This window comes from Ochotona curzoniae, unplaced genomic scaffold (assembly GCF_017591425.1).
Source record: "Ochotona curzoniae isolate NIBS_2020 unplaced genomic scaffold, NIBS_Ocur_1.0 contig_2321, whole genome shotgun sequence".
In the NCBI taxonomy this organism is placed as follows: domain Eukaryota; kingdom Metazoa; phylum Chordata; class Mammalia; order Lagomorpha; family Ochotonidae; genus Ochotona; species Ochotona curzoniae.
Window position 1 is genome coordinate 1,085,200 of NW_024465421.1, and position 12,227 is coordinate 1,097,426.

Below are 12,227 nucleotides of genomic sequence, written 5' to 3' on the forward strand. Positions count from 1 at the left end.
TGACTTGCGCTCTGTCACACATTTTGATAAAATTGTTAGCTGTCACAGTATCGTTTCAGATTGTCGCGGAAGCGTTCGCATCATGTGGATTAGAGTTTCAATGCTGGACCTACGATTTGGGGGTTTGTGTAGACCGCTAAAAGCCACCTAAAATGTCGAGCGTTGCTTTCAAACCTGAAAAATGGGAATATGTCTTTATTCTGAAAGGTTGTTGGAACTGTGTGCCTATGAGAAGGGCCCAGTCAGTTATACACAGCCAGTTCTCAGTAGATGTTAATTGGAAAATTTACTTAGGTTTGATACAATGCAGATGAAATGTTTGGTCATTGCTAGAATTTTCTATATTGCAGAAAAAAAAAAAACCTGCAATAAATCTGAAATAGGTCTGACCTTGGCGTAACAGCAAACACAATTTGCATCAAATTGAGATCCAGTAAAGGTGACTTTGTACTACATCCCAAGCTATCAACTTACCAAATTAATCAATTTGAAAAACTGATTATTTGATAAATTTAAAATATTGTCCCCAAATAGTTAACTCCATTAGTCTAATTTTAAAATGATCTCATTCCTACAGATTCGACTTTTACTTTCTATCTTATTCCTTCACATCGATTAAAATATTGTTAATTAAAATTTGATGATTTAATTAGTTAGCATTGGGCCTTGTGTTGTGGTAAGTGGATTTAGATGCTGCTTACAATGTTAACACACTATATGAAGCACACCGGGTCAGTTCTGGCTGCACTGTTTCTCATCCAGCTTCCTGCTAACACAGCTGGGAAAGCAGCAGCAGATGGCCCAGTGCCTAGAGCCCTGCCAGCCATAGGGGAGACTGGGATGGACTTCCTGGCTCCTGGTTTCAGCTTGGTACAGAACTAGCCCAGTGACTATTCGAGAACTGAATCAGTGGATGGAAGATCTCTGTGCGTCTGTCTCATCAGTCACTCCTGACTTTCAAATAAATAAAATGAATACATCTTTCTTTTTAAAGATTTATTTACTTTTATTGGAAAGTTGGATCTACAAAGAGAAGCAGAGACAGAGAGAAATATCCTCCATTTGCTGGTTCATTCCCCAAGTGGCCACAATGGGTGGAACTAAGCAAATCTGAAACCAGGAGCCAGGAGACTTTTCCAGGTCCCCCATGCAGGTGCAGGGTCCCAAGGCCATGGGCCATCACTGACTGTCCTCCCAGGCCACAGGTGGGGAGCTGGATGGGAAGTGGAGCAGCTGGGACATGAACCAGCGCCCATATGGGATCCTGGTGCCTGCAATGCAAGGACTCCAGCCACCAGGTGGTAGCTGTACCAGGCTCACAAATAAATCTTTGATTTAAAATATATGTTGGGCCTGGCATGTTGGCCCGCTTGGCTAATCCTCAACTTGCAAGCGCTGGGATCCTATATAGGTTCTAGTTTGTGTCTCAGCTGCTCCACTTCCCATCCAGCTCCCTGCTTGTGGCCTGGGAAAGCAGTGAAGATAGCTCAAAACCTTAGGACCCTATACCCTCATGGGAGACCTGGAAGAAACTCCTGGCTCCTGGCTCTGGATTGGCTTAGCTCTGGCTGTTATAGCCATTTGAGGAGTGGATGAATGGATGGAAGACCTTTCTCTCTGTCTCCCCTTTCTCTGTAAATCTCTTTCCAATGAAAATAAATCTTTTAAAAATGCATGTATTTATCTGAAGGACATAGAGTCAAAAATATCTTCCATTGTCCGATATACTTCCTAAACACCTACAACAGTTAAGATTGGCTGGAGTCTGTAGCCCAGAATTCATTCCAGGTCTCTCACGTGGATGACATGGATCCAAGCACTTGAGCCATTTTCTGTTGCCTCCCAGTCTGTAAATTAGCAGGAAGCCAGAGTGAAGCACAGCTGGGACATGAAGATCAAAGACCACTTGTTTTCATTTGTGACTTGTGCGCCTTCAGGACTCCCTGCCAAGAGTAAGATCCTCCAATGTTGGTATTCTTTCAGCCTAAATCTACCCAAGACCTCCTAATTCTCGTCGCAGACAAATTAATCAAATGGTTAAAGTTGGAAATAGAAAACCTGTTTAACCATACTCTCCTTGTGGTGCGTCTTTGGTTCTCCCATGTTTAAGCAGTCACCATTTCTTGGCAAACGTTACTTCTTTAATATGATGCTTTTATTCTTTTTTTTTTAATTTTAATTTTTGCTTTTAATTTTGAATTTTATGATGTAATTCCATAGAGTCTGGGATTTCCCCCGCTTCCAATTCCCACCCCCTGACCGGTTCTCCACATATTGTTACAGTAGTATAACTATTCCTCAGGAGTTCTAATTCCATCAGCCTGTGATTTAAGTGTGCCTCGACATTGCCGGTACAGACAATGCCAGACAGTCCAGCATCCCGTTGTCTAGATGTGTCTAACAGTTTCATTGGGAATCCATTTTTGATTTAGAAGTAGCGATGCATGTTGCCTTGTGTCTTTACATCTGGATATGGTAGCCTCCATTACTCCATCACTATAGATTCCACTTTGCGTGAGGGCTTCCCTATATTAGAGAGAACATATGGTATTGGTCTTTTTGGGATTTATTTATTTCCCTGAGCATAATGATCTCTAGTTGGGACCATCTAGTGGCAAATGGTATCATTTCATTCTTCTTAATGGCTGAGTAATATTCCATGGAGTAGATACACCACAGTTTCTCTAACCACATGATGTTTATTTTCAAACTACTGTGTAACTCTTACCTGTCTCCAGGGGAAATTTCAACTTAAGAATTTTTTTAAAAAAATATTTATTTATTATTGGAAAGGCAGAGTTACAGTGAGAGTGAGGGAGAGAGCAAGAGTGAGATAAGAGAGAGCGAGAGAATGTTCTTTCCATTGGTTCAGTCCTTAAATTGCTGCAATGGCCTGGGCTGGACCCAACCTAGATTAGGAGCCCAGGTGCGTCTTCCAGCTCTCCCATATGGGTGCAGGAACCCAGGACCTTGTGCCATCTTTGGCTGGTTTTTTAGGAACATTAGCAGGGAGCTGGATTGCAAGTTGAGCAGCTGGGTCTCAAGTTGGTGTCCATGTGGGACGCTGGCACTGCAGGTAGTGGCTTTACCTGCAATGCCACACTGCTAGCCCTGGAACAGTTAACTTTTTTTTTTTTTTAAGAGTTATTTATTTTATTGGAAAGTCAGATACACAGAGATAAGGGGAGACAGAGAGAGCTGGATGGGAAATAGATTCAAGCTGGTACCCATACAGGATCCTGGCATATGCAAGGACAGGATTTAGCCACTAGACCTTCGAGCCGGGCCCACAATTTACTTTTAAAAATGGAGATAGTTTTGGGGAAAACTACAACAAAGGAGTTAAGGAAGCTGGTGTAACAGAAATTCCACTGGCCAAGATGTCTCAGTTCAACATATTTTAAGTATATTATATTATATTATATTATTTGCAGGCAGAGAAGTTTTATTTGCAAAGGGACCAGGTGAGCAGAAAAAGAGGGAAGAGAAAGTCCCTCCCACGAGAAAGCCAGGAGGTGGGTGCCTCTTGTAAGGAGAGGAGAGACACTTTTTTTTTTTAAGTAAATCATGGGGGCCTGGCATGATAGCCTAGTGGCTAAAGTTTTCACCTTGCATCTGCTGGATCCCATGTGGGCACCAGTTCATGTCTCAGCTGCTCTACTTCCCATCCATATCCTGCTTGTGGCTTGGGAAAGCAGTCGAGGACGGCCCAAAGCCTTGGGACCCTGCACCTCTGTGGGAGATCTGGAGGAGGCTCCTGGCTTCTGGCTTCAAATCAGTTTAGTTCCGGCCATTATGGCCACTTAAGGAGTAAACCAGTGGAGAGAAGATGTTACTGTCTGTATATCTGCCTTTCCAATGAAAAATATTTTTTAAAATGGGTAATTGGAACTAGTTATTTTTATAACATGTCAAATGTTCATAACTGTACTTCATAGCAAACAGTATCACCTGGTTAAAATGCAGCATACAATTTAGAAGGCAAATAACGCGTGAAGAAATTTGTGTTTTTGCCATGCTAATTATGCGCATGCCTATACACCCAAGTACATACATGTATATATATTTGTCCCTGTTTAATGAGGAGATATTATACATGAGGACTACGAGACAAATCGTGGAAAACGTTGGAATCCTAAAAACAAACAAACAAACAAAACGTATCGAAAGAATTGAATAGTTAGAGTAGAAGTTGGTCCAATAGTTTATCAGCTCTGGTGGTCACATGTTTTTTCTCTGAGATGGAGGATCTGACGGTGTATTTCACAATGAGATGAAGTTACCACCAAGACGAAGCGTTCCACCAAGCAGTGACTATGAAAACCGCATTCTTCCGAAAGAAGGAGCTCGATGACGTCATTAGCAATACTAACGAAGTCCATGAAAGCTTTAAATAATGCTAGCCAGTAAGATCCTTATACCAAGATGATAGGACAACAGGCCAGGTGGCTTAGGAAAAGGTGAAGTGTCAAAAAGTTAAAATATATACAAAAGGGAGGTTCGTATCATCTACCGCAGCTTAACAGATTTTGTTTTACAGGAACCAAGGATATGGGAGGCCACCGTCACAAAAGGGGGCTTAACCCTACAGCTACAACACTGTCCCCCAAGTCTGTGATTTTAATGACATGTTTAGATACATTTGCATCTGCATCCAGTGTTTTTTTTAAGATTTTTATTTTATTGCAAAGTCAGATATACAGAGAGGAGAAGAGACAGAGAGGAAGATATTCCATCTGATGATTCACTCCCCAAGTGACTGCAATGGCCAGAGCTGAGCCGATCCGAAGCCAGGAGCTAGGAGCTTCTTCTGGGTCTCCCACATGCGGGTGCAAGGTCCCAAGGCTTTGGGCCGTCCTTGATTGCTTTCCCAGGAAACAGGCAGGAAGTTGAATGGGAACTGGGGCTGCCGGGATTAGAACCGGTGGCCCTACTGGATCCTGGTGTGTGCAAGGCGAGGATTTTAGCCACTAGGAAGTAGGGCCTCAAAACATAAGCGCAGTGGTGGCAGGCTAATACTCTGAAATTCCACAGGGTGCTGTTGCATGTCCTGGCTGCTCCACTTCCCATTCAGCTCCATGCTGATGGCCTGGGAGAGCAGAGAGGATGGCTCGGATGCTTGGGCCCCTGCACCCACACGCACGTGCTGGAAGAAGCCCCTGGCTTTGGGTGGGCTGTTGTGGCCATTTGGAAACAAGTGAATGGGGGATTTCTCTCTCTCTACGTATATCTTCTTCTCTTCTGGTAGCTCTGACTTTCAAATAAAAATTAAATCCTTTTTTAAAAGGTAGTTCTCATAAGATGGCTGGTTATAACAGACTGAGCTAGATCCAGCAGCTCTTTTTTTTTTTTTTTTAAATCCCCTGGTTTCCCTTGTGATCCTGTCAGGTTTCCAGAGCCCTGAAGACAAGTAGTAACACACCAAAATATAGATTTATTTTTTCCACTTTATCTTTATTGGCAGGGCAGCTGCCAAGAACAAAGTTACCTCTCTTGATACCCGGTCAACAAATACGATATTACCTAAGGAAATGATGGCTTCTCTTGTTAGAGTGTGGGTAAAATGCTATTAATGGGCAGTGTGAGGTTCCTTTGTGTAGAGAAAACTGCTACTTTGCTAGGCCAGGAGGCGCCTGGCGCTTGGGAGGATTCCGCTTCAGTGATAAATCTGTTCTTTGCTGTCCTGCAACTTTGTGAACCCGGGTGCAGGAGGGCAAGGGCACAATTCTTCTCCGGTCCCAGGAACAGGGGAAGATCAGGCTGTGAGAATGGGATGAGCCATACAGATAATGGGTATGGGAACAGAACAGGCTGCCTGTGCCTGAAGGCCATAAAAATGAGCATGTCTAAGGTTGTTACTTTTGATGTATTTCCCAGCCCAAAAGGGCCTATCTAAGCTTCTGTCTTGGGCTGTTCGAGGTCCGACTGCCCAGCTTGGCTGGCCTGTGTGCCCCAAGTGCGGTCTGACCCCAGCATGCTGGCGCAATAAACTCTGTTTGCTGTTTGCATTACCAGTGAGACTCTGTCGTTCTCTGGGGGTCGATTAGCTCGCACCCTGATGTCCAGGGGCTTTAGCCCGGACTCTAACACTCTGAGGTACCCACGACCGTATTTGGGGAGAAGCTTGGAGGAGAATTTGAGGAGTAGCAATCCTGTAGACTGCAGAGATTCCATGGAAGAATCCGGATGCCATGAAGGAAGCCATGGTTCGGGCAGAGGAGCAGCTGCGGAGGCGACTAGGTAGCTGGAGAAGCAGGAGAAGCAGGAGAAGAAGCACTGGCTGCACCTGCTCGGGTGTCTTTGGCAAACAGCAGCAGCGCCCCTTAGGTGTGGGAGGGGGCTCCTGAAAAACTCAGAGGAAGCAAAAGAAAAAGCCCAGGCAGGTTTCTCAGGATAATAACACGCAAGAACCAGCTCTTCCTCCAAACCCGAGAGAGAGAGAAGTCTTCCCCCCCCCAACCCCCCAAGGAGGAGTTGGTTATGAATGATCTGGATGAAGCAGGTGGCCGTGTAAGCCCTCCCACGGAGAGGACAGTTTCAGCTTAGGAGGAATGGTGAGTGATGGAGATGAGGTTGGCAGCAGGAAGGTCCCCCCAAGAAAAACAGAAAGTTCTCTTCCACGGAAGAGCCTGTCAGCAGGCTCTCCCCCCACTCCCCGTACCCCCACCCCCAGCCAAGGATGCTGCAGGCAGGGGAGCAGCACCAAGAAAAAGTAGCCCTACAAATCCTCCCAGGGAGATTCCTCAGGAGGGACACACCCCAGGGTGACCCTTCCTGACTTCATCCCATATAACCAGACTGACCCACAAAAGACAAGACGCAGGTCAAGATGCATAGATAGGTTAGAAGAGAGAAGTGCAGATTACAAACCAGGATGAAAAGAACGTTTAAGAAGGTAACATCAACTTGATTATGGGCAACAAGATCCTAACTGGCTTTTTGCCCATTGGATTTTCTGGGAAGAAAGTCCACGGTCCTTTTTAAGAACATAACTTTAATAATATAGGTCTGATAGCAGTCTTATCACACAAGAGAATTAATTATACGTGCTGTGGATTGTAGACAACATTTGGAGAGTTAATCACCAAAAATGTAAACAACAGACAGAAATAAGACAATAAAAATAAAATGACAAGATAAAAAGTAAATCATAATAATGAAAGAAAATATACATAAAAAAGGAAAAAGAAAAAGGAAAAATGGCAGAGAATTGCTGACAGCAACAAGTTGAGGGGCTGGAGCAGTGGCATAACAAGCCAAACCTCTGCCTGTAGCACAAACATCCCAGGTTGGTGCTGGTTTTAGTCCCAGCTGCTCCACTTCCAATCCAGCTCCCTGCTAATGGCCCAGGAAACACAGCAGAGGATGGACCAAGGCCTTAGGATGTTACACTCATGTGGAGGCTTCTGGCTCCTTGCCTCAGGCTTCGGACTAACTCATCTCTGGCCATTGTGACCATCTGGGGAGGAAATCAGTGGATGGGAAATGTCTGCCCTCCTCTGTAAGCCTGACTTTCAAGTCAAAGAAATAAATACCTAGAAAGAGTTCATCTTTAGAGGATATAGGAATAAAAGATACAAAGAAGATGCTTCATGGAGATCTGTAGCATCAAGGTATTTATGGATGTATAAAGCTATGTCTGAAAAATAACGCTAGTAGTATTGTGCATTTTTCATTATTACTATCTACTCAGAAAAAAAGATAGCCATCCCTACAGAAAAGTCTCGTAAGATTTTATCCCGCAAATCCCCAGGCTCCGCATTCTTTACACTTCAGAGCCCTGGGTTCTAGAGCGTGCCCTGTCAATTTCAAGAGGGATTATTTTCAGGTTGGCAATGTGGTGCAGAGTGCTAAGCCTACTGATGCCCTAACGGAGTGCCGGTTTGGGTCTTAGCTGCTCGTTTTCCATCCCAGCTCCCTGCTCACTCGCCTGAAGAAGCAGATGGCCTAAGCGCTTGTACCCCTGCCATTTATGTGAAAGTTCCGGAGGGAGATCTAGGCTCTCCTGGCTCCTGCTTGGCCCAACATGGGAACAGCAAACCAGCAGGTGGAAGATCTTTGTGTCTCATTTTTTTTTTTTTTTCCCTGTAACTCTGACTTTCAAAAGAGTGGCAGGGCGCCTGTTTGCCCTCACTAGGTAGCCAATGTGAAGCTTCTTACCTGAATTGATGTTCAGTTTCTTTGTGTGTCGCCAGTTGCACCTTGTGCTCTAACTGGGTGATGACCTCTGGTTTATGAAGTTGATGCCCGAGTCATGGCATAAAATGTCTGTCTCAGCAGTTTATAGAGAAAACAAAAATCTCTTTCAGAACCGGTTTCTAAGCCTTTTCTTCCTAGGGAGACACTTCAGAGGCTTCAGCACAAAGGTGCCCAGCTCACGCCCAAACCAGTTGGTCCGTTCACCTGAGATGAAAGGGCAGAAGACAGGTTTCTGTCTCCAAAGCAATTAGCATCCTTCTGTCATGGCCCGCATGACATTCACAGAAGTTCTGGAGGATTTTATTTTTATGGAAGGAAGCACCAAGACCAGGGACACCGTGCCTGCCCAGCATGAGCAGATTCCCGGAGTTCTCCAGCATCACGTCTGGGTAGAGGTTCTTCTGAGCAGGGTGCAGCTGGTCCCACCCCTCCCTGCTGAAGTCCACAGACGACACATCCTGGAAGGTCAGTGCTTCCTGAAACGTTCAGTGCATCCTGTCCAGTCTCGGGCCCTCAGGGTAAGGGGTGGAAGCCTATTCCAGCCAAATATTAGGCTTGTCTGAACTCTCACCGGTCCAATTCCGTGTTTCTTCTCTGATGAGGTCTTGTCTTTGTGTCGTGTTTCAAGTCATGGGAGCACTTCAAAAAGTTCCTGAAAAATGGAATTAGGAGTGAAGTTCATTTCGGTATACAAATCTTTAGAATCCATGCAGGTATTTTTATGGGACGCATTGTCTACAAACTTTTGGAAAACCCTGTGTATATAAATATGCATGAAATAATCCTTGATTTTAAAGCTTTTACAATTTTTTCTTGGTAGAAAAGTTCTCATTTTACCCACACAATTAGAAAACTGTGTGAGAAATTCATTTTAGAAGTGAAAGAATCTGCTAAACCTTTAAAAGTTACCAATGGGTGGGATTTTAGGTAAATCTTTAACAGAATTTTATGGGAATACTTTCAACAGGAGAGAAGATGGCTCTGTAGGTGAAAAAAGAAAGAAAAAAAGCAACAGAGCAACCAGGTTAGGAATAGAAAGCCCAGGATGTACGCTGCGATCGGTAAAGGCAACGTCCTTCCTACGCAGATGCCTACAACCCAATTCCGTCTCGCAGTGTGTGTAGCTCTGCCTCTTTCCTTACTCCCTACCATTCCCCAAATTACTTCACAGTCATGGGTAAAACATCCTCACTTCCTCAGAGTGACTGGAGTGTGGTATGCAAATCAGTGCTTTCCCTTACAGCCTAGGATTCAGTGTGCTTCCAGCCTGTGGTTTTCTAAAATATGATTTAATCTAATAGCAAACAATCTTAGCTACATCACTAAGACTGAAAAATTAAGAGATTAAAAAATGCTTAAAGTTCATTTAAAAGGCAAAGAGAGAGAGAGGGGAGATCAAGAGAATGCCTTTCATGCGCTGATTAACTTTCTTTTTTTTTAAATCTTTTTTTATTTTGACAATCTTTACATAGTTAATTTGGGTAAAAAGGGTCAAGGACTACAGGAAAGTGGGTAAGACTATTATTTCCATATTGTTTCCTTCATATATCTGAGGTAAAGAGGGATATTGAGGGAGAAGCCCCATCCGGTTTCCCACCCACCCCAAGTCCCACATGTGGGGCATGCTCTGAGATACTCGCTGAAGTGGTTTCAATAGTTCACCAGTTATGAATCGCTGCTAATCTTGCCCCTCCAAACATGATGAGATCATTGAAACATACACTGATTGACATTGTCCATCATAGCATCTCTATTTGCCCAGTATTTTGTTGCCAACCTATAGCTGAGGTGGTTGATTAACTTGTTCCATCTTCTGTCCTTTCATGGTTAGGGTTCTGAGTCTGGTATTTCAATTGGGGAGATCGCCAAAGAAACTTCGTCTGAGGTGATCCCAGGCCAGATTCTTGTATGCACCAACAAGTTGATTAACTTTCAAAATGTCCACCAACAGCCTGAAATGGGCCGGGTCAAAGCCAACAGCCAGGGACTCCATCCGAGCTGCCATGGGTGGAGGGACCCACGTACAGAGTGCATCCAGCAGGAAGCTGCCTCAGTGATGGGGTTGAGGACAGGCCACTCTCATGCAGGATACGCTTATCTCAGGCAGGGGCTTGACCACTGCATCACAGTATAACAGTTATAAGATTTTGAATGTTCTAATTACCGACAAATAACCAAAGTTTTAGGTTGATGCGATTGTCTTGATTTGATCATCACACATTATATACGTATGTTAATTTATCATACTGTGGGCCCCATAAATATGTTCAATTATGATTTATCAATTCTACAACTTTGATCACATGGAAGTTGAGGCTAGAGTAGTGGTTAGCAGAGGCTGGGGAAGAGAGGCAAGGCTAAGAAAGGTGATGGACTGGCCCACAAGTGTGTACAATGAAATAAATTCTGCTTACATGTTGTACAGTAACAATCACGTAGTGTATACTGTACAATAATAGAAAAGGGCATTTGGAACGCTGTAATTTCTTTTTTTTTTTCCCAAGGATTTATTTATTTATTGGAAAGTCAGATATACAGAGAGGAGGAGAGACAGAGAGGAAGATCTTCCATCCCATGATTCACTCCCCAAGTGAGCGCAATGGCTGATGTTATACCGATCCAAAGCCAGGATCCAGGAACCTCTTCTGGGTCTCCCACATGCGGGTGCAGGGTCCCAAGGCTTCGGGCCGTCCTTGACTGCTTTCCCAGGCCACAAGCAGGGAGCTGGATGGGAAGTGGAGCTGCCAGGATTAGAACCGGCGCCCATATGGGATTTAGGCACATTCAAGGCGAGGACTTTAGCCGCTAGGCCACGCCGCCAGGTCCCAAAATCTGTAATTTCTGAAACACTTATTTGACATAATTCCAGACTTCAAAAGTCAAATGAAAAAGAAACATTCCTTTTTTTTAAAATTTATTTTTTAATGTTCCTACACTGTTTAAGAGTAATTTGTTCAGGCCAACATTGTGGCATAGTGGGTAAAGCTGCTGCCTGTGATGCTGCCATCCCATATGGGCACCGGTTCATGGCCTAGCTGCCTCAGCAACCTGGGATATAACAGTGACAGATGGCTCAAGATTTTAGGTCCTTGCAACCCCTGTGGGGGACCTGGGATAAGTTTGTAGCTTCCGGCTTTGGCTTGGCACAACCCTGGTCATTTGAAGAGTGCACTGGCAGCCAGAAGATCCCTGTCATTCTTTGTGTAACTATTTCAAATAAATAAGTAAGTCTCTCAAAAGTAATTTGCAGACATGATTTACCTAAACAACAGGCATACATTTTCTCAAAACAAGGCGTTCTCTTAACACAGTAATAGTACAATGACCAAAATCGTGAAATTCAGATTGATATTATTTCTCAACCATAAATTTGATAAGATGTCATCAACCGAAAAGTATTCTCTAAAATAAAGAAAAGCAAAAGTCATGAACTGCATTTGGTTGTCTCCCTTAGTTTAGAGCAACGCCCAAGTTTTTGTCTGGTGACGCTGACATTCTGAAATATACAGGCTGGTATTTTACAACCTGGTGTCCTCCTGATTAAATCCACGCCCTGGACTGGGGCAGAAACAGGCATGCTGCTGAACAGTCCCCTAACTAGGCAGTGTTCACTCTGATAATTTAGCTAATTTCCACTGGAAAGCTGCTATTTTATCTTGAAACATAATAAGTGTGTGGGGGAAGACAGTTTGAAACTGCGTAAACACTTTGTCCCTGCCCACACTTGAGCCCCCAGGTTTTGCTTCCACTGGCAATCCTTGCCTGCATGAATGTTGCTGCTTGCCAAATCCTACTTCCGTAATCCCAACGGTTTTTAAAGTTGGCTTTCTGCTGTGAGAAAGAAGTTTCTCTTTTTCTTTGGGTTGGTGTGCCAGTTTTGAGTGATTGCTGTCTTCCAATAATTTAACACTCCTTCATCATCACCAGTTATTTTAATGCTGAGGTTGTGTTAGAGTTGTCCGGGAACACCATCGAACGGGATTCTGTGTCCTTTTGACACGTGCTGTCATTCTTCTGGTGGAATTCTA